This window comes from Pinus tabuliformis, chromosome 4_2, assembly GCF_031772625.1.
Source record: "Pinus tabuliformis cultivar Carrire ecotype Pingquan chromosome 4_2, CPIR1, whole genome shotgun sequence".
NCBI lineage: Eukaryota > Viridiplantae > Streptophyta > Pinopsida > Pinales > Pinaceae > Pinus > Pinus tabuliformis.
The window spans coordinates 653,029,001-653,053,495 of record NC_142304.1 but is presented as its reverse complement, the minus strand read 5'-3'; the positions used below and the strand labels follow the sequence as shown (position 1 = coordinate 653,053,495).

Here is a 24,495-nt window from a genome sequence, read left to right as displayed (position 1 = left end):
TTCTAGGGAACTGGTGCAAAAACAGCATATATATTTCTGTGCCATGGTTTTTTCTTTTATTGTAGTCAAGAATTTGTTTAGAAACTATTGTTTAGATTCATCGATTTCTAATACTGGACCGGCTTGTTGGGCTTGTCGAATTTCTGATAAATATTGCAACTATTTTTCTTTCAACCGTGTAGTGAAATGGGCTCCAATTGCATGGTTTTAACGTTTTGAATTTTTTTGAATATATGTGCACTGGTTTTAACATTTTTGAATTTTTTTGAATCTATGTGCACTGGATTGCTTTTTCATTTTTTATTTCCTTGTATTGCACGAATGAATGTGCTGAGTTTAGAGTATTATTGCATGAATGAATTGCCTCAGTTTAGAGGATTATTGCATGAATGAATGGGTCCAACTGTGTGGCATGCTTGTATATGTTTTACTATAGTAATTTAGAAGTTGGGGACTAACAAAAATGCAATTTGGTTTGGAACTCTTTTTCCTTAAAAATTGTTTTTGCAAGTAGAACATGTTGTTTTATTAAAAGAAAATTCACATGTCTTATCTGGTTTTAACAATTTGATTTTTTATTTTTTTTTAATTTATGTGCCCTGAATATATTTTATATTTTTAATTTCCTTGCTATTATTTTTGCACAAACGAATTCACTAAATTTAGAGTATTATTGCACGAATAAATGGCCTCGGTTTGCATCCCAGGTTTTAATATTTTGATTTTGTTTTGAATTTTATTTGCCCTAAATGGCTTTTATATTTTTAATTTCCTTGCTATTATTATTGCATGAATGAATTCGGTAAATTTAGACTATTGTCGCACGAATAAATTTAGAGTTTGGATCATCGCAGCTTGATACTTTCTTTTGCTTGTATCCACCAGTTGAGAGCCTTCCTTTCGTGCGAAAAACTCATAAAGTTGCAAATGAGGGCATGCAAGCTCATAAAGTTGCAAATGAGGGCATGCTCTTGATTTCTATTGTTGGTATTTCTTAGTTTTTGGTTTCCACGTGTTTGGGGCCGATTGCTGAGCCCAGGTCTTCCCGTTGGTCCCTGCCGAGGTGTTTCTTGGTTGATGTTCAACAGTTTTTCCTGCTGCTCCTCTCCTGAGTGGTTGGATGAAGGCTTTTTGAAGGCATCGTGATTGGTAAGTTTGGTGGAGGCCTCCATCTTTTTTAATTTCCAGGGACAATTGTACTCTAGGAGGGGTGTCAGATTCCCCTCCTGACGGTACCATGGACTGTTCAAAATTGGCCACGTCATAGCTCTTCAAGAGGCTTTCGGCACGTTAGAGAAGTGGTCACCAAAATTTACCCATAAAAAAAAAAAAAATTGATTTCTACCAGTTTAAAAAAAATTTAACATTATAAAATGTCATTTGAAGGGCTGCTTGTCGACCTAATATTTTAGAAAATTTAGGTTATCTCTGAAAATTCTGGTTACCTATTACCGCGGTTCTTCGGGCCGGCTGCCGGCACCGGGCTCTAGTTGCAACTTGCCTCGATGCCTTGTTCTTTGACTGTCCTGTAGAGTCACTCTAGAGTCTAGGGTAGTGGTATGAAGGGGAGGTTGTTGCATCATTAAAAAAAGTAATGGGTAGATTGTAATGGAGGTCGTTGCATTGAATTTGTAATGGAGGCTGTGGCATTGAATTTTCGAGGCCAGCATTCATAATGGTGGGCATGATGCTGATATTTTTCCCTATTTTGCATCTAGTGGGGTGTGTCTTCTCGTTGGGTGTGTCATGCGGTTAAGAAGATTAAAATCTATTTACATTAATTAGTTTTTTTTTCTTGCTCTCACATACCTATGATACACCTTGTCTAGGAAGGCAACTACTCATTACTAGAGGAAAACCTAATTATCGATTCCACAAGCTTAGCTGATTAGTATTACTCAGGGCCAGTGACCACTGCCGAGGATTTTTTTATATCACCACATTTAACCAGAGAATTGCGAGCAGCGAAGGAGCCATTTTCCTTTTTTGAAATTGCGAAAAACCCATTTTTACAGGTAATTATGGATAACCCAAAATAGCTTATCTATATGCCACTATTTTTACAGCTATTTCTCGACAAACCGAAAGAGTATTCATTTGTATGAAAAGTCTCAAAACCCAAAAGCAAATATTTAGTCATGTCAATTCTATCACCTTTTAACCTTGGTCTCAAATGGGTTTTACAATTCTTACCAACATTCAATCTCATTGTCACCATAAAGATTGATTTTTGATGATGTTGAAATTGTTGATTATCTTTTTAAGGAGATTGATTTTTGATGATGTTGAAATGGTTGATTATCTTTTTAAGGAGTTGTATCAGTTAGGTGCTCACACAGTTCATGTAACTTAGCTTCAAACATTCTTGCTAACATGCTTGCTCTCTTGATGAGATCATTATTGATTCTTGACATGACATTTAGTTTTATACCTAGTGGATTTCCTTGGGAAACACATTATGATAAAAAGTATTGTTTTTCTTCAGTAGTGTATAAATACCTAGTTGGTTTCTTAAAAAAAACATATAATGTAAAAATAAAAATAAAAATCTAGTCCACCTTGAGAAATACATCATGCAAAAAAAGGTTCAAATTGGTCTAGCTTGAGTCACTGCAGAAAAATTATTAACCTCCCCACTTGAATTCAAATCTAACTTATGACATAAATCTCTTTTTCATGTCCTAGAATTGTTATATTAATACATTTTTTTCCCATGATACAATATTTAACCCCCTTTTTTCACCAATTTTAACTCTTATACCATGCACTTCCTTTTCATTTTGACATAAACAATGAATGGTTCAACCCTAAATTCGTAGGAGTTTTCAAACAACCAACTTCATCCTCAAGTTTCGTGCATATGAAAGTGATTATAAAAATTATGGGACATGGGTTTTCTCGCAGTATAGAAAATTGATTATGGCATAGGATTTTTATAAAAATTCATCATGATCTGAGAGATGCAATAGATTTTCTAAGGCAGATTTGATAAAAATGCACAATTTCCATTTTTTTTAATCATGCACCTATTTGAATAAAATGGGTAGTTACGACCTAAATTTGTAATATAATATGTATAAAAACACCTATGCTAGAAGAGAGGATGTTATTCTAATTTCATTTTTCTGGTTTGGACCTTGAGCATATGGTTGTTGATGTAAAAGACTGATTGATTTTTAATACAAGAATCCTAATGTCAAGTTCTTCTTCTCATTTTTGGTGTATTTTATGATAGTTTCTTCTCTGTTATTTAATATTTTAAAAGACGGTGCAAGCTATAGTAATAGAAGAATTCTAATGTCAAGTTCTTCTCATTTTTGGTGTATTTTATGATAGTTTCTTCTGTGTGATTTAATATTTTAAAAGAGGATGCGTTCTGGACTGGTAAGACACACCGGATCAACTCGACACCTCCCTAGTTGTATATTTTTAGTGTGGTTTGTAGATCTTGTGAATAGTTTGTGTTAATTTACAAGTATTGGTGTATTGACCATGATGTATATGTGTGCTACTTATTACACTTTGTTTCCTTCATTTATACAACACTTTGACTTGTGCTCATTTAGCACTTATTTCTCGAAAGGTGCAACTATAAGTGTGACATATCTCCTTAAAATTATTACATTACTCAATTGCATGGATAAAAACCATAAAAAATAACAATATCTCTATTATATGTTTGTAGGTGATTTTTTAGGTAACACATTGATGTAATTTGTTTCAAGGTTTTAGCCTTCTTGTAGATCTAAGATATTTTAACAAAGAGCATAGTGAAACATAATTATTATTAATTGATGCCCTGAAGAAAAAAAATGGAAACATTGAGTAAGCAACCTGAAACTCTATTATGACACATGTGGAAGATGATGAAATGAAACATGATATATCAATATTACGAGGCCAAGTGAAACACATTTTTCTCTCACAAAATTAAAAGAAGCTAAGATCGATGGTATAGAAGAAAAACTGAAAAAAAAAAAACATAGATGATTTGAAGAAATACATGGAAGGTTTGAAGGAATGCTTCACAAAGTTTCTACAAGAAATGCGTCCTAATGGTGAAAGGGTAGTAGAGGAAACTCATGATGAGAAGAAAAGAAATGTGAATCATGATTTCATACCCTAACGTTGTATTGAATACCCACCATATTCCAAAAATCAATATGATGAAGTTTGATGGCAAGGATCCCGTAACATTGATACTACAGATGGAGCAATATTTTGACCTCCATAATGTGAAAAAACACAAGGTACACATTGCAACTTTATACTAAAAACCCAATCAGTTTGTATGGTATCAATGGCTTTTCTCTCCTAAACAAATTATCACTTGGTCAATTTTTATGAAGGAAATTATAACACATTATGAGGATACAAAGAAAAACACCTTCTTTAGCCAATTGATAAATCTCAAACAAAAGGGGTCAATGGTGAAGCACATTGAGGACTTCCAAAAATTAAATATAAGTGTAAATGATGCCATCAACAATTACATTAGCTACAATGTAAAGTCAATGCAACCATGGATCACATTGTATGAAAAGAAAAAAAATGAGATGGTGACAATAAATCATTTATATGATTTAATGGTAGAACATGCTTTATCTTGATCTTTAAAAAAAAAATGTAAAATATTTATCTCTATAGTTAATTGGATATCTAGATCATAGAGAAATATGACATATTTGGTTTTTTTCACAAGGATAAGTGGATGTACTAAGCATAAGTGTATGGTGCAACAGCTCTGTAATATGTGAAATTCTTATAAATCCATCAGATAAATAGTTTTAGTATCGATGTTTCAAACTCTCAAGTTTTGTTCATCTTTACAAAAAAGAACAAAAAAATATGATCAAGCCAAAGAAATGAATAAAAAGAGTAACAATAAATCCAAAATATTGTGAAAATAATCAAATTATTTTTATTTATTTAAGAACTTTCATTTTTGAGATAAAATTTGATCACTTGATCACACCTCCTAGCTAGGAAATTTTGGACTCCAAAGTTTACTTCCCTAGTTAATATTAATAGGCTAGGATTCAAAAACACCCTAAACTCAATCTAAAATGGAAAATTTTTAATTGGTGCCCTTCAAGCCCCAATCAAGGCACATCACCTATCTTCTTCATGAAGACCTATTGTCTTGGAAAAAAATTAGTGAAGATCCTTATTGTTGTTGCAAGAACAAAAGAATGATGAGTGGAATATGAACACTCTCTTTGCTTTGATCTTTACATGGCTCAAAAATAGTTCATATTGAATTTAAACTTTTGAAGAAAAACTTAACTCCATCTTGGAATTAAAAAGAAAAATAAACTTTCTTTAATGTCTTCAAGGTGAGCTTGTACATAAAAAGTACAGTGCTGCAAAATGTTGCATGATATGATTGACCTTGCCTACAAAACATAGTCATCTTATACAATCTTGAAAACAAAGATTCTATACACACAAGTTTGAAATCGAATACTTGTATGAGTGAACATATGACAAACATGTAGACATCCTTGAACGACAATCTTGTACATTCATAAAAGTCCTATAACATGTGGACTATAACAAGAAAATACATACATCAATGAAAAACTTCTACTTGTTGAACATAGTTAATGATTGTTCGCTTTACAAAATTACCTAAATAGGTAATGACAACAAGTAATTACAAAATTTACAAAACAAATTTACAATAAATTATACCCAAACTTTGCCTCTCTTAGGCTTATGGGTTCTCTTCTTTCATCATCATTGTCTTGAAGGTCGCTTAGGATTGTTATGTCTTCTTTACCACCTCTTATTTCCCTTGCATTATGTAGCACAATCTCTTTACCTTTATTTGAAAGAATCTTTGAATGTAACTTCAAACATCGTTCAATGTTATGTCCATGCATCTTGCAATGAGTACATAAGAACTTCCTCTTGTTTTCTCACATAGAAGTTCTCTCATCTGAAGGAGAGTCATTATGCTTGATGCCAAAAATTTGATTCATTCTTTTAACCATAATCATATGTATCTCACATATATCCACACAATCGTCAAATGCATCACAAAATGTACAAGGGTACTTATTCCACAATTATTCAAAATTTCCATGCATTCGAAAATACCCTTGAGTGTTAAACATATCTCTAGGGTTGAAGCCTCGACAAAGTGGAGTGGACGATGCCATGCAAGATCCCTTCAAGTATTCATCCCACTTGGGAGATGAATTAACATTTTCACAAGGTGGTGACATCTCATCCTCATATGGATGATGTTCCTCAAGCTGTTTGGGCCATTCTCCAAACTCCCTTCAACGACAACCCAATCCCTGATACTTCAGTCTCCCTTGAGCCATAAATGGATTGGTAATATCTTGGCCATTTATGTGAAGGCATCCAACGTCATAATCCACCGTGGAAAGAAAATTCATACCTAATCCTTTGGTATGTTGATCAAACATTGAAAAATAAGTGTTATGCACATAAATGGAAGGAATGGTACTTGAGATGTTGATTACCTCCTTAAACTTGTCATTCATATTTTCACCTTTTGATCATCAAGCACTTGCTTTTATGAAAAGCATATGTTCCTCTTCTCCTCTTCATATATTTATAACATCCTTCTCAACTCTATGTTGTCCATACAAAGAGCCAAATTTTGCTCCTCTAGCTCTTGGAGACTCTTGGCTTCCCATTTTTTCAACTTGGTCAACTGGTGCTCTGATACCAAATTGATTTGAAATTAGAGTAGTTTTTTTTTCATTTTTTTCCAAAATCGAATAAAAACAAAAATTAGGACCATCTTGACACTTTACAAGGTAAAAATGGGCCTTGAAACAACAAGTTTTTCTAATATCTCTTGAAGCCATGAATTAATATTCATATGTAACTTAAGATAATGAACATAAAAACACATAATTCATGTAATCATAACAAACAATATAACAAAATGTTTCTTGGTGGAGTTCACCCCTCCTGGGATACATCTCTGGGTCTGTCAACATGAGTACACCACTCATATATTTAGTATCAAATGAAGTACATAAATGTTTTCTACAAGTAAATAGGTGGCTATTACCCCTAAAAGGTAATGTCCTCCTACAAAGAACTCTCACAAACAACAACAACACAACACATCTCCTACAAATATGACATACTCCAAATGAAATGAGTTAAAAAGAGCATGTGAACACTTCAATTCCACATTGAAGCACATAAATAAAACTTGATGTTGAGAGAAGTTAAACCTGAGCTGAACCCTGTAAGTTACAATTGTTGTAGTAGACTTATGAAGGTGAGAATACCCCTACAAGGTCTTCTCCAAGCCCAAATACCTTATAGAAATTCTTCCAAACCTTGACTGATCAATACACCTTTATTCTAAAACATGCACAAAGGCTACTTAGATGTGCCTAAATTAGACATTAGAGGTCACCAATGGATTCAAAACATCGAGAAAATGCTAAGTGGACTCTTTTTGAGCTCAATTTGGCCTAAAACTCTAAAATCTATGAGCTCTTCAGCTCTGTCATGAACAAGACTGTCAATCATCCTACAAATTGGACCTTATGTGTAACTGTTCTACAATTTCACCCCAAAATTTGTTAAATTATTAGCAATTTCGCTTTCCACCAATGCATTTTGTTGGATGATTAAATTTTCCAACCACCCCATAAGTTTGAGAATTGTTGTCATATTGGCACACGGTGTCGAGGGTTATGCCTTAACGACCACCCCCACCACTTAATCCCCTCAATGTCATACATGTGGTCATATTAGTGCCATCAAACTGAGGGTCAGACTAACAGCCTAGTCTTCCCATCGAGCTTCGTATCTCCTGGTGTGCAGTGATGTAATGGTCCATAGGAGTTGGGGCTGGCCCCTTGCCTCAATCTCCTATCGTTGGCACCTAAATCTACAAACGATGGTCCTATGGGTGTGCATCAGACGAAGGATTAGGGCCTTTCCCTAGCCCCACCATCGATAGCTCCTTTTGCTCAGTGTCATGGTTGCATGTGGTGGACACAACTGGGGGCTAAGGGTCATTACCAAAACCCTCTTTGGTGAGCTCCTTCCAAAACTCAATCAATGGTTGTGTGGCAATAACGTGACTAAGGGTTGGGACTAGCATCCTGACCCCTCTTTCCAAATGACGGAGACATAAAGTTTCAAGTATTGGTTTTGCCCATAATATAACAAGCACCACAGTGAGCAAAGTTGGTAGAGCGCTAGAATGATAGCTAGGAGGTGAGGGGTCTGAATATGGTTGGGCCTTCGACTGACCCACACCAAATTTTTAAGTGACCTTGGGCTGCCAAATGGCAACCCATGACTGGGCCACGTGGCAACCATTCATTGGTCCACTTCAATCAAGCATGAACCAATCAAATACGCCCAAAAACCAGTGAACCAAAACTTGCCATGTTCTAACTTGTCACTGGGTCATACCTTACAGAGTCACCTTGGTAACTTAGCGATACAAAATTGGAGTCCATTGCCCTTCTCAATTTTAGTTGTTTTGCTAAATGATCATCACAAGATAACTTGAGCATACAGTGTCGAATTGAGGTTAAACGAACGTTGTTTGATTCATAATGACAAGCACTTCTATTTGGTGATGGTTTCAAGACTTTCTAATAACTTTCATTTTTGAGTTAAAAATTGATCACCTGATCATATACAATTGTTGTAAATTTCCATGTAGGTTATTACAAGAGTTTCTATTGTTACAAGTGCCATCATAGGCTCTACTTCAATTACTACAATTCCTATCAGCCAGTTGCCACAACACCTACCAGTGAGTTGCTACAACACTTATCAATGAATTGTTATAATATCTATTAGGTAGGTGTAGGTATGTTTCTTTTTCTTTTATTTAAACTAAGTTCATTCAATGCTGTGGATTTGTATTTGGAAAGACACTTATAATTCCATCCTAATTCCTCATCCATTTCCATTTCCTTTCTCAAAGGTTGACACTCTCTTCAGTTTGTGAGGTATCATTACCTTTTCATTCTATAACATTCCCTCACCATTCTTATCAATCTCCACTCCAATATTCATACATGAGAAGGGTTCAAAATTTTCAATAGTAAAATAATTTGTTGCGACCACACAAGAACCCATAGTAAGAATGATAAAAGTCCTTATTGGTTCCACACAAGAACTAGTAGTAAGAACAATAAAAGGTCTTGCTACTACCACACAAGAACTAGTAGCCATAAAAATAAGATGTTGTTGCTCCAATTTAACCAACAATGGAAAATTAACCAGATGAAAGGGAGAACCCACATTTATAAATGTGATATATCTCTTGTTTGTCCATGATCATTTTCAGATCTACCATTTTAAGTAGCATATCCAACTTATTAGTGTGTTTAATATGCAAGCAACAACAAGGATGTTTGACAACAATAATAAAATAAATAAGACCTATTCTTGCTACACAAAACTAAGAATAGGAAATGAAACATCATCATGTCACAAGAATTTAGCTATTAGGATGTTGTTGTTACTACTCTTATAACAATATTGCTGCTACTATACTTTTTATGTGCAAGGAAGGGTTTGTCTATATCTCAAAATTTGTGCACCCGATGGTCATGATTTGTTTTGAGGGAAAATAATAAAATAGGATAATTATGCTTGCAGAACTTTATACTAAATTACTTTGTAGATAATGGATAAAAGAAGTTTTCCACTACTCCTACAACACTATCAATGCAACTCCTTATACATGGTTGTTACAATCTCATTAAATTTGTTCCAGGATGTTAATTTTGAAGTTTCAAAGATGCTATATAACAATTCCCAACAAGCATTTGAGGGAAATGAAATTTTTTCACAATGGGGATAGGTTTTCAATGGGCAAAAGAAGTGTCCCCCCAGTATGGCTAATAAGAGGTATTACATTGCATGAGGACATGCAACATTTTTAGTAGGGAGAGATGACAGGCCTCGTAATGGACATATTTCTATACACTCTTTTCCCTATTATTAATTCCTTTTCACTTTCCTATGACTGTATATTAGTCCATTCTAATGTTTGTATGTGAAATTTAGACATAAGGTGTTTTCCGTTGCATTTCCTTGGTATTTTACATGATTTTATGATTACACATTAAAAAGGTATCATATTTTCATTTATCTTTGACTTAATCTGCAAAAACAACATGCCAAATGTTTTGTTATGAAAGTTATGATGTTTTCATAGGGGATGTTCTGTTTACAGTTGTTGCAACTCTGAACTCTATTGCTACAACTATAATTCATGTCGTTGGGCAAACTCCGAACTCTATTGCTACAACTATAATTCATGTTGTTGCTGCAACTCTGAACTCTATTGCTACAACTATAATTCATGTCATTGCTGCAACTCCCATTGTTGCAACTCCAATTCATGACGTTGTTGCAACTCCAATTCACAATGTTGCTGCAACTCCCACTGTTGCAACTCTATTTCACGATGTTGTTGCAACTCCCATTGCCACAAATACAATTCATGTTGTCACTGTTGTGGCAACTCCAATTCACGTATTTGTGATAACTTCCATTGTTGCAACTCTGATTCATGTGATTGCTATAACTTCAGTTCACGCCATTGTTGTAACTTAGGAATTACGTTGCAACCCACTGCCGCAACTCCCAAAACCATGAGTTGACAGTAGAACCTTGAGCCAGTGGAACCTTGCGATGGTTGGAAACTCGAATTGATGTTGTAACACAACTGTGATTGCATTATTTTAATATGGATCAATATTACTCATGGTTAACTAAGTTATCAAAATTATTTTGGAATTATGTATGATTCGTTTATTGTTTACTAATTATTATCCAATCATGTGAGAGGCTTCTGGAGACATATTTATTATTTTCTAATTGTTAGCAAACCAAATGTGAAACTTGTGCATCTCATTTATTGGTTATTATTTATTTTTAAACAAATGTCATCTATAAGTGGAGTTCCTCTTTCATTCCATGAGGAGGACTCTTGGAGAAATTTCCATATCATAATGAAACAATAGCCACGTGGTGGCATGTCATTGCTTATTTGCATACATGAATTGTGTGCATCTAGTTTATATGGTTGAAATGATATGTGTGAACATATCATTATTTAAAATAAAAAGGTTGCATTGAAAATTTATATGTTTAAAATTTGGATTATATTTTTTATTTTGAAAGTGTCCATAGCTTTAAAATAATTGATTTTAGATAACAATAAAAGTATATCAAAGCTTATGCAAAAAAGTACATTGAAATGTATATAAGGAAAAATTCTTCTAGAGATATTTTTTAAAATATTTATTTGAGTAATATTACAAATAATTTGAGGGTAGACTACCAAATACCAATGCCATTACTAGTGAAATCAAATTAAAATAAAAAATAAGGGATAGATAGTAGCTAGTACCTGCGTTTAGCTTAAATATAGTTTAATTAAACTAAAAAATAATAAAGACACTTATTTCATCACAAAAATAAAACAACAAATAATAAAATGTTTTTTTGTGGAATGGCAACACCAAAAATTAAGAAATATTATTAACTAATATTGTTTCTATTAAGATATATACCATTTCATACACACACACACACACACACACACATATATATTCAAGAGAACTTATTACTATATTAAAAACATATTTTAATAAATTCAAATATATATATATATATATATATATATATATATATATATATATATATATGTATATGTTGAATTTATTAAAATATGTTTTTAATATAGTAATAAGTTCTCTTGAATTGAAAAAGAAGAATTATAATTCACAAAAATAGCAAAATGAAAACAAAAATCAAGAAATTAAATAAAAAGGAAATAAAACTAAAAACAAAAAATTAGTAACTAGTAGAAATGGAAGTTACTAAAGAACCTATAATAAGACCTCAACCAATCACCTTACAACTAAATAAATTTAAATATTAACAAAAATTGAATTCCTAAGGTTAAGCTATGGATAAGCAACAAATTTGTTTTGTCAAAGACAAAGTAGTCAAAGCAAAGACCAAAAATTTATGACAATTATCCATAGTTTAACATTAAGAATTCAATTGTCTAATTTTATTATTATTATTTAAATTTATTCCTTTTTAAGGTGATTGGTTAAGCTCTTATTATGGGTTGTTTAGTAACTTCTATTTCTATTAGTTACTATTATTTTTTTTAGTTTTTTTTTCTTTTTATTTAACTTTTTCCTTTTTATTTTTTTTCTATTATTTCTATTTTCATGAATTATAATTTTTCATCATACTTTGAATTAAAGATTACTTATTATTATATTAAAAATATATTTTAATAAATTCAATTATAAGAAATATATTTATTAATTAAATAACACACACATATATATTAAAGTGTATATATGCTAATACCAACATAGATCCATCTTAAGTATGAATCTAACATAAGCCGAGTGGGATCAAATTTCTTCATGTGCAAAGTTCTTTAGAGTGAAAAATATAATGTTATTTTTCTTTATTTAAATTGTATTTTTAAATGCTAAATAAAGTATATATAAGACTAAATAAGCAGTTTAATCAGAAAACTTAATTTTTCCATGATATATACATAATTTTCTTAAAATGATATATACTAGCAACTTCACAGGAAGTTGCAAAAATGTGGTAAGCCATTAGTGTACAAAAGAGTAGAATTAAATTGTTACTCTTCTAGGATGACACTAAAAGTGTCACGATATGTTCCCAAATGGTGTAAGTAGAATTTTGGATCCTAGTTAAAGAGGGGGCTCTCATGATTTACAATCACGGGTATCCACAATGTTAGGTTCTCTCTATTTGGTCATTTATTGTATTCTCAGTGGAATGTATGCATGTGTGAAGGAGAAAGTGTTATTGTGTTTTTCTCATGGTTTTATGGTTGTTCATTGTAAAGCAATTCATACTTTTCAATTTCTTATGACTGAAATATACTTCAACATATTTCCCTGATGGGATGTTTATGATTTGATAGCAAGTGGTTGTTAACTTTTAATCGTTTTACTTTATGTAAATAACATATGCTCTAGCCTATTTGATTGTAGCGATTAGCGCCATTATGATCAGGGGTGTAGTGACAGAGAAAAAATTATGGCATGTACTTGTACATTAAACAAGAGTTAGATGAGTTAAATTTGAACTCAGTGAATTGGCTTATAGTAGTTTCTCGCCTAGTCCAATGAATCTAGATACTCGTTTCAAAATACCTATCATAATTTTGAAATGTCCTCAATGGATGATTTCTTAGGCATGTCTTTTCTTTTAATAAGATTGGCCTGACATATGTCCTTGTAATAACAAACTAGAAACCTGGATGTAAGCTACATAAAGAAAAATCATATTTGTGAAGTGTCATAAATGTATGATTGATTAGGCATACTTTTTCTTTTAATAGGATTGGCCTCACATATGTCCTTGTAATAAAAAACTGAAAACGTGGATGTAAGCTACATAAATAAAAACCAGATAAGTATTCTAAATGCCTGTTAAGCTGCTAAAGAACACCCAACGGGTCTATAGAGTAATGTTATCTTTGTAGCAAAAATTATCTTCGTTTTCTCAACAGAATGCATTGTAAATGTTTCTGGATGAGGTTTATTCATGGGCCTTCAACTTTGACTTGTAGCATAGGGGAAAACAAATGAAATTTTGGGAATGGTTCTTTGTTTTCTTACTAGACTGAGAGTTATCGGAGATGCTTCTATTGAATTTGATCTTCGAAGCCACATTTTTCATATTGCAATTGTGCAGGTCTAGTCTTTTTTTGTCTTTGATTTGATGATGTGTTTGTTTTCTCTCTTTTCTCACTTCTATTTACTAAACTTATATGAAAAGAAATTTGTTGAGTTTTCTTTGAAGTTTATTTGAAAAGTGCAAAGGAAATGACCATGTAAGTCTTCCCCATCTTTGCTGGAACAATTTCTAGCATGCCATGGATAATATATGAAGACATGGCAAGATAAATGAATCACAAAACTTTTTGGATGGCAAGTTTATTCATGGCTTTTAAACCTTGACTTATAGCATTTTGGAAAATGAATGCAATATTTGGAATGGTTCTTCGTTTTCTTACTAGACTGGAAGTTGTGGCAGTTGCTTCAATTGCAGTTGATCTTCAAGACTGCATTTTTCATATTGAAATTGTATAAATTATATTATTTATACAACATTTTGAATTTTTTAAAATAGTTAATTATAATATTTATTGTTGTATAATGAAATAATGAAATAAATGTTAGGTTAAATTTCATTTGATTTTTTTTAATGGTAGAAAAGAAAACTTGCTTTCATTAAAAAAAAACGTAAACTATATCTACATAGTCTTCTATAGTTCTCGTTAATTTTTATTTGTTTTTAAATTGAAGAGTGGAATTTCAACCGATAATTTTTGGTACCTCATACTTGTGTTAGTGGATTGCATGTAATAAGAAAAGACATGGAATATTCCATATAAGGGCTTTAGAAATGATGAGCGACCCTTACTTTATGATCTTCGACAAATTTGGTCAAAGATATTAATAGATTTGTTTATGTTGTAATTTTTTATTTTCTCTGTTATTGTTATTACTAACCACCAATAACCATGTTTGTCAACCACTATAAAAATTAAATGGATACGTTAATGTATGTGGATCTATACTAAGAGATTTAAGACTTCTCTGCACTTCTCTGCTGAAGGAAATGTTTGGAGTAAGGGATCATGGTATGGAAAAGGAGACTTTAGTTTCAATTACACTAAGAGGATAACAGCATTTATAAGTGTTTTTAAAAGAAAAATTGGTATGGTGAGATTTAAAGGCCATAGCAACAATAAAATAAACAAAGTATAATTTTAATTTTATAATAGAGATGATTTTTTTAAAATTAGATATAAATGGATATATAACTTAAGATGTAGGATCAAAGATAAAAAGATAAATTTTCCTGTTTGGATAAGAATATAAATAGATTTATTGATCTTTATTTTTTATATGGATTTTGCAAAGTAAAATTATTATTATTATTATCACTATTATTATCACTATGTTGTATTTTTTATATTCTCTCCTAATTTATAAATAATAAAAAAATAATTTTGTTAAATATAAAATATATATTAAAATTGTTAGAAATTAAAAAAAATTAGTTTTATAATTTATTTTTATACAATCAAATATTTACATTTGAATTAAATATTATTAAATTGTAACACCCTTTTATTATGTGTTAAATAATTGTAAACTCAAGTTGAGTTAAAGCTAGGTGTGACACCCTCCCTTGTGGGTTCAACCATTTTAAACTTAATTTGATGAAAGCTAAGTGTGATATGTAATATGAAAAGAAAATATGTTATTAAATAAATAAATCACTTGGAGGGTGGAGCACCAAGAGAGATGAGATTCTTGCCAAATCTCATTACTCTTCTCACACACATGATTGGCTGTGGGCTTTTTCACTCTTTGCAAACACATTATTGGAAATCTGTTTTATGTATCTCTTTGTAACCTCCCTTGATACCAATTTGTTAGAAACACAGAAAAGACAAAACATGAATTCATAAAAAACATGGGCTGTTACTCTTTTATTGATCACACAAAATATGATGATTACAATTCAACCGGTGAAGGGTATTTAAATATTTTTGACTAGCTAACTGTCTTAAATATCTTGACATGCAAACACACTCAAAATCATTTATCACTTGACTTGATTCAACACTCAATCATACAATCACTCAATTAACTTTAACTAACTCTCTATGTTTAACTAACTCTTGATGCAAGAGCAATTATCTTATTTTAACCAGAAAAAAGTTCATTTAAAAATTTTAAAAGTAAAATACGTTCAAAATACCCGTCAAATTCCAACCCTGCTGAGGAGCCATGGCCACGGAAAGCAAGGTGACTTTGAAACGCTCAGATGATGAATTGTTTGATGTCACTGAGGCTGTGGCATTTGAATCTCGACTGGCACCGCCAACGCTATTCCGCTGCCAAACGTTTCTAGTAAGATACTCTCGAAGGTCATCGAATACTGCAAGCACCATGTGGAGGGTCAGAAGCCCGCACATGAGAAATCGGCCATTTCCGAGGACGAAATCAAGACTTGGGATCAAGAATTCGCTAAGGTCGATGACGCCACCTTCCCCTACCTAATCCCGATATTCATTCAGAAACCGTTATTTAATTAGGAATTTGATCGTTTGGTATTCTTTGAACCAAACTAACATTTTTCTTATTTGGAACCTGAATTGCCCCAACCAAATGGTTTGGAACCTCTGAGTACTGTTATCGATGACTTCTCCAATCAATAAATGTTCCATCAATTTTTTTTTTTAATATCTGTTCTTTTTTAAAAGCTAGAAATCTTATGTCGATGATTGTTTCCCATGTATTCTGAGATCCTTCAATTATCACTGTTTCCCTGTAGTCCCGTTCCATGTAATTGTTTCGCAATAGCTCCATCGCTTTGTTTAGTAACGTTGTGCAGTTTAGTAACGTTGTGCACATGTATATGCCTGTCCAGGCTATAGATACATTTGTATATTTTATGGAAGTTTTTGATTATTAATCTTTTCGGGTTTTTGCAGGCTGCTAATTACCTAAACATAAAAAATCTGCTACATCTTACATGTCAGACGTAATTACCTAAACATAAAAAATCTGCTACATCTTACATGTCAGACGGTTGCCGACATGATAAAAGTGAAACGCTAGAAGAAATACGTAAAATTTTCAACCTAAAGAATGATTTTACTCGTGAAGAGGAGGTAAGGTGTGAAAACCAGTGGGCCTTTAAATGATTGTAGGGAATTGGTGCAAAAACAGTATATATATTTTTGTGCCATGGTGTTTGGTTTTATTGTAGTCGAGAATTAGTCGAGAATGGGCTCCAGCTGTGTGGCATGCTGGTATATTTTTCACTATAGTAATTTAGAAGGTGCCGACTGATAAAAATGCAATTTGGTTTAAAATTTAAAAGTTGGGGACTGGCAAAAATGCAATTTGGTTTAGAATATTTTTTTCCAAAGATTGTTTTGCGAGTAGAACATAGCGTTTTATTAAAAGAAAGTTCACACGTCCTGTGTGGTTTTAACATTTTGAATTTTTTTGAATCTACGTGCACTAGATGGCTTTTCTATTTTTAATTTCCTTGTAATGCAAGCATGAATGCCCTCAGTTTAGAGTATTATTGCACGAATCAATGGCCTCAATTGCCTCAGTTTAGAGGATTATTGCACGAATGAATGGGCTCCAACTGTGTGGCATGTTTGTATATTTTCTACTATAGTAATTTACAATGTGGGGAATGACAAGAAGGCAATTTGGTTTAGAATAATTTTTGCGAATAGAATATAACGTTTTATTAAAAAAAATCCTCACATGCTTTATCTGGTTTTAACATTTTGGTTTTTTTTTTAATTTATGTGCCGTGCATGGCTTTTATATTTTTAATTTCTTTACTATTATTATTGCACAAATGAATGCTCTCACTTTAGAGTATTATTGCACGAATGAATAGCCTCAGTTTAGATCCTAGCTACAGCTTGATGCCTTCTTTTGCCAGGTGGAATTTTTGTTGTATCCACCAGTTGACAGCTTTCTCTGCCTGACAAAAGCTCATAAAGTTGCAAATGAGGGCATGCTCTTGCATATACACTGCTACCTCAGTCACGCTCTGCATGGCTGCCTGCTTGAGCTGCTCGACCAACTGCTCTTTTGTTGGCCCTGCACTATCTTCTTTTAGGGTCTTGGACTATTTCAGGGTCTTCGATTTCTAGTGTTGCGATTTCTTGGTTTTTGGTTTGCACGTGTTTGCGGCCGATTGCTGAGCCCGGGTCTTCCCACAGGTCCCTGTCGCGGTGTTGCTTGGTTGATGTTCAACCCCTTTTCCTCCCCCTCCCCCTCCCTGTCTTGGGTTGTTGGATGAAGGCTTTCTGAAGCCATTGTGATTGGTAAGTTTTGTGAAGAAGGAGGCCTTCATGTCCTTTTATTTTCTAGTGACAATTGCACTCGAGGAGGGGTGTGAGATACCTTGCTGACGTTACCATGGCATATGTCAGATCTGTTGGCTCCCGTTAATGGCGGTCTAGAAGGTCAATTCTCCCATATGTTTCGTGGCATGTGCTTAAATCTAGCGATGTGTCTGTTTACTAACACCCGGGGGTTTTTATGTAACGACAATGTGACTCCAATAAGTGGTATTAGAGCATACATAATACACAGGGGACTCTCTGTTAATGGTGGTGTAGAAGGTCAACGCTCCCTGTGTGTTTCGTGGCATGTGCTTAATCTACCCGTGTGTCTGTTTACTAACACCTGGGTATCAAAGCATCAATAACACACAGAGGTCTCCAGTTCGAAACACACTGGCTCGAATTGGGGGGAGATTGTTGTCTCCCCGTTAATGACGGTGTAGAAGGTCGACGCTCCCCATGTGTTTTGTGGCATGTGATTAAATCTAGCAATGTGTCTTTACTAACATCTACGGGTTTTGGTGTAACAACAATCGTGGCTCCAAAAAGATCAAAACTCAATTTTATAGATGCAGTAAAGCTATTCTCTACAATTCACATTAAATATGTGGCTCCTTATATATATATATATATATATATATATATATATATATATATATAATTTTAATGTTATTGTAACAATATGGTACTAAATAAAAAGAAATGTTACAAAGAAATCTATTTGTGAAATAATAATGACGATGATAACAATGATACTAATAATGATAATGACTATCACAACAATGAAGAAGAACACATGATGATGATGGAAACAATGATGAGAATAATGCTTGGAACATAAGAAGGTAAGAGATTAGTTACATTTTTGTAGAAGTTTATTAATGTGCTTATATTATATAACTGTCCAATGCCCAATTTCATTATGGATTTTATGATAATTTGTCATTAATTTAGCAATGTGAATCATTTTTCTTCAAATTATGTCAAAATAAAGACATTTTTAATATTATGGTTTAGGATTAATCACTTCTTTATAATATCCTTAAGTTTATTTTCTTCCTCTCCTTGTTTATCCCGCCATAACTTTTTCGTAAATTTAGAAGCAATAAATTATATGTAGAGAGACTTGTGCCTTTATTCCCTAATGGTTTAGCGGTATCCTTATTCCATCCCTGCTTGAAATGAAGATTGTTTTGGATAGAGTTTTCTAACTAGGTGAAAGTTCTATCTGAATAATAAGATGGCCTATATTACTTATAGTTTTGATATTATAAATTTTAAAAGTCTTTTGGATCTTCTCTATCTTTTTCCATGATCATATAGATATATTGCATCCCCAAACCTCACATATATAGGCTATTAATAATACTATTTTTTCTTATTACATATCAAAAAATTGTTGATTTATAATTACTTTCAAACATATAATAAACTTTTAATCCGAATTTATTTGTTTTCTCAATACTATATGACGGATAATAATTTTAAGAAATTGCTATAAAAGTTCTTTAAAATTATTATACATCTGACTACAAAATATAACTTTCATATATACATTTATAACTTCATTAATCGTTAAAAAAAATACACATAAATTTATTATATTGCTCAATATATAGAATCAGAACAAAATAACATAATCATTATATTAAACAATATCGTATAACTTATAATAGAATTAGGGATAAAATTTCATTAGCATGTCTTGAAAGTATTTATGTCAAAAATTGATCAAACTACTTAAATTATTTTTTGTATTCAATCTTTTGTGATCCATAATAAATTAAGATTTCCATAATTGTAAAAACAAAATTATTCTCCATTTTCACTTTTTGGTACATCTCAATACTCATGCTAAACATTGTCTAATCTACCAACGGAAGTATAAAGAGGTAACCAATCCATGATGCCAACTACTCGAATATAGAACTTTGATTCATGTTGATGCCCTTTTACAAAATTTATCTATATACCCAACTAATGCTCAACGGTTTTAAAGAGTGTACACTCGCTGGTTACATTTCCATATGGCATAGACAGCGACTGCGTGAGTAAGTTAAGGAAAGAGGAAAATTAGTGGAGGAATGTCCGATGTTATATTGAGTGGTACTCGAAGCAATACATTTATCTGGAATTTTGTTGATCGATGGGACATTTTCTCAGTTGAGATTTATCACGTGCTTACTTGCTCTGCGCTACTTAGTAGTTTGTGTTCATTCAGAAATTGGCTTCCCTCTGTCTTTTCATTTTGGTAGTAAGTTGCTTTGCTAGCCCATGCATGATGCCTCACGGCAAGCGTAGAGCGGATTCTGGAGTGCCGTGTATATATATAATAATATATAGAAATTAAAATTTGTCAATTTTCAATATACCCGTCAATATGACTTTTTCAAATATTATTAACCCGTCAGTAATGATTTGGAAAATTGGAAACCACTAGTATTTAATGTGTAAAAACGCAAGAAAAAGGCATACGGGCGTAAAATTTAACCCCTCATTACACTAATGAATGGCCTCAGTTTGTATTCGAGTTCCGGCTTGATGCCTTCTTTTGCCGGGTGCCATTTTGGTTGTATCCACCAGTTGAGAGCCTTCTCTGCCTGACAAAAGCTCATAAAGTTGCAAATGAGGGCATGCTCTTGCATATACACCCTGTACGCAGCTATTTCAGGGTGTTCGATTTCTAGTGTTGGGATATCTTAGTTTTTGGATTGCACGCGTTTGCTGCCGATTGCTGAGCCCATGCCTTCCCGCTGGTCCCTGCCGAGGTGTTGCTTGGTTCATGTTCAACGCCTTTTCCGGCCCTTCCCTCTCCTCACTGGTTGGATGAAGGTTTTTTTCTGAAGACATTGTGATTGGTAAGTTCTGTGAAGGAGGTCTCCATCTCCTTTCATTTTCCAGTGGAGGGAGTCTACCAAAGGAGGGGTGTCAGAGCCCCCTCCTTTTACAGACGCAGTAAAGCTATTCCCTTCAATTCACATTAAATATTTGGCTAATTCTAATGTTATTGCAATATTATTGTACTAAACAAAAAAAAGTTACAAAGGAAAATTTATTTGTGAAATAATAATGATGGCCATGATAGCAATAATATTAATAATGATAATGATAATTACAACGAAGTAAAACAAGAACACATGATAATAATCCAAACAATGATAAGAATAGTGCTTGGAACATAAGAAGGTAAGAAATTGCTTACATTTTTTTAGAAGTTTCTAATTAAGAGAAACATTCTAAAATCATCGTATTTATATTGAGTTATAATATTAAGAAGATTAGTAGTGTGACAAATATTTTGAAATTAAGATTTAGAGTGAGTAGATATTGAACATTATGTTATTTTAACTTAAATTTTGAATATGATTACTTTAATTGCATAAATATATATCTAATTTTAAACATAGAAAAAAACATATTATTTTTACTTAGAATTCCAATGTTATTGCAATAATATTGCATGAAACAAAAAGAAATGCTAAGAGAAAATTCATTTGTGAAATGATGATGATGATGACAATGATACTAACAATGAAAATGACAATGACCAAAATGAAGAAGAAGAAGACATATTGATGATGATGGAAACGATGATGAGAATAGTGTTTGGACCTAAAAAAGGTAAGCTCATACTTAGCCTTCTTTAGAAAGCATTAGAGATGCATTACAGGATCATAATGTTAGGAAGTTTGGTAATATGACATATTTTGAAATTGAGATCTAAAGTGATTATATGCTAAACATTTTAAGTGAAACTACTTTTCACCTTTAACCTCTTTAACATCATTAATTTGAAAAATTCATTTATTTGATGGAATTGTCCAATGGCCAATTTCATTATGGATATGATGATAATTTGTTATTAATTTAGCAATGTTAATCGTTTTTCTTTAAACAATGGTTTAAAGAAAATAAAGACATTTTTCTTTAGCAAGTCAAAATAAAAACATTTTTAATATTATGGTTTAGGATTAATCACCTCCTTATAATATCATTTTAGTATTGATCTTATGATAATTTGTTATTAATTTAGCAATGTTAATCATTTTTCTTTAAAGTAAGTCAAAATAAAGATATTTTTAATATTATGGTTTAGGATTAATCACCTCCTTATAATATTCTTAAATTTATTTTTTTTCCTCTAATTGTTTATCCCACCATAATTTTTCCAAAAGATTTGTGTGTTTATTCCCCAATGGTTTACCCAAGACTAGGTATCCTTATTCAATCCCCACCTGAAATGAAGATTGTTTTGGATAGAGTTTTCTAACCAGATGAAAGTTCTATGCAAAGAATAGGATAGGGTATATTCCATATAGTTTTGATATTATAAAGTGTAAAAGTCTTTTAGATCTTCTCTATCTTTCTCTGTGATTGTATAGATATATTGCATCCCCAAAGTTGACATATATATATATATATATATATATAGATAGATATATAAAATAATAATAACTATAATAATGATAGTAATTTTTCTTATTACATATCAAAACATTGTTGATTTATATTTATTTTCAAACATATAATAAATTTTTCATCGCTATTTATTGTTTTCTCAATACTACTTTATCATATGATTTATAACACTTTTACAAAATTAATTTAAAACTTCTTTCAAATTATTATACATATAACTACAAAATATAGCTTTCATATTTATATTTATAACTTCATTAATCACTTAAAACAAAAAAAACATAAAATAATACACATAAATATATTATACTACTCAAATATATGTAATCAGAACAAAATAGCATAGACATTATATCAAAGAATATCGTATAACTTAGAACAGAATTACTGATAAAATTCCATTAGCATGTCTTTAGTCTTTAATGGTATCTATCTTAAAAATTGATCAAACTACATTATTTATTATAATTCAATATTGTTATATTACTTAATATATATAATCAGAAAAAAATAACATAAACATTATATCAAACAATATGATATAACTTATAACAGAATTAGTGATAAAATTCCATTACATGTCTTCAATGCTATCTATCTAAAAAATTGATTAAATTACCTAATTTATTATAATTTAATTGGTAAGATTTAGACATGTTTATCTAAATATTTGATTAAATTAATTAATATCAAATAAAAATTCATTAAGATCAATATCAAATATTATAAAAAAGTAAAACTTAATTTTTTAAATGTAAAACTTGAGCAACAGATTTTACTTAAAAAAAAATGAGATTCTTCTCCCAACATAATGCATATGAAATTACATGATTCTCGACTAATATATCTCATCTTACAAAAACCATTTATTATTTTTAAGAAATTTTATTTTTCATTTAAACCTAATATTTCCAATTAATGCCAAATTACTTTACATGCCTCACTGTACCAACCATTTATAAGTTTTTGAACGGATTTGTATTCTAATGACAGAAAAATAAATTATGTAATAAATATGACAAATATAACGTATTTCTTCTATTTACTATAGATTACCAGAATGGGCTTAATCATTAATGATACATGTCTTTAGTCCTAACGTATCATATGTTTAAATATACAGAGATAAAACGTATGTCTCGGTCATATCTCTGAGTGAAAGTGAATCCCATGGGCTCTTCAAAAAAATACAAGAGGTTCATGCACCGATTAATTTGTTTCATATTATCTTATTAATCTTAAACAAATATATCTTTTGTTTTTGTTTTATTTCTAGATGTAATAAAAATTTATTAAGATTTATGTAGTGAGTCTTTTAGATATTACTTTGGGTTAGTGGTATATTAAATAATATTATTAATTTGATTAGATATTAGAAAATCTCTTTAAAAATCACATTACTTAACTCTCTACCAATATGAAACTAATACAGTTTCCCAATTTAAAACACCCCTACTTTACTAGATATTATAAGTATCCATTTTTTCATAAATTATTTTATACCCTTTTATATTTTTCCATTATCTTTAAGCTCCATTTTTTATATATCTTAATATAAAAACATTTTACTCCTTATATCTCCCCAATAAAACCTCTTGTATGATATTGATTCACTGTTACGAATGTACACCTTGAACTTGCTTCTAATCAGCATCATACTGTTACACATGCACACGTTGAGGTTGCTGCTAATCAGACGCATACGAGGCCAGTCGTTATTCGTCGAAGAATATAGTCTGTATTGTCTGTATGTGCTTTTCTGCATTGAGAAAGTTTCCGTTCTTGCAAATGGAACAAAGAAATCTGTCGTATCCATGATGACAACCATGTTAGAAAAAGGAACAATGTATTGGTCATTTCAAGTAACTAACTTCTTTACTTTTCTTTGAAAAACAAAAACAAAAAACTCCAAATTTAGCATTTTATTTGAATTTTGGTTTTTTATTTATAAAAAACTGTTGCTAACATTTTCTCCCGTTGCGTTGAAATCTCTATACGCTTCCAGTGTAGGTGCCAGTGATTTCCTAGAGAATTCCTTATAAGGCAGTTCACTGTGTAAAACTGAGTGTTTACTTAGGTAGGAAATGGAGATGGAGTCCCCTTTTTGGTGCAGTTAGATATCTGATTTA

The 24,495-nt window shown here is 31.7% G+C and overlaps 1 pseudogene; it reads left to right on the top strand.

Annotated features, from left to right (window-relative positions):
• The first annotated feature begins 15,854 nt into the window (after positions 1 to 15,854).
• On the top strand, positions 15,855 to 23,771 carry LOC149171076 (SKP1-like protein 1A pseudogene; annotated as a pseudogene).
• Positions 23,772 to 24,495: the final 724 nt, after the last annotated feature.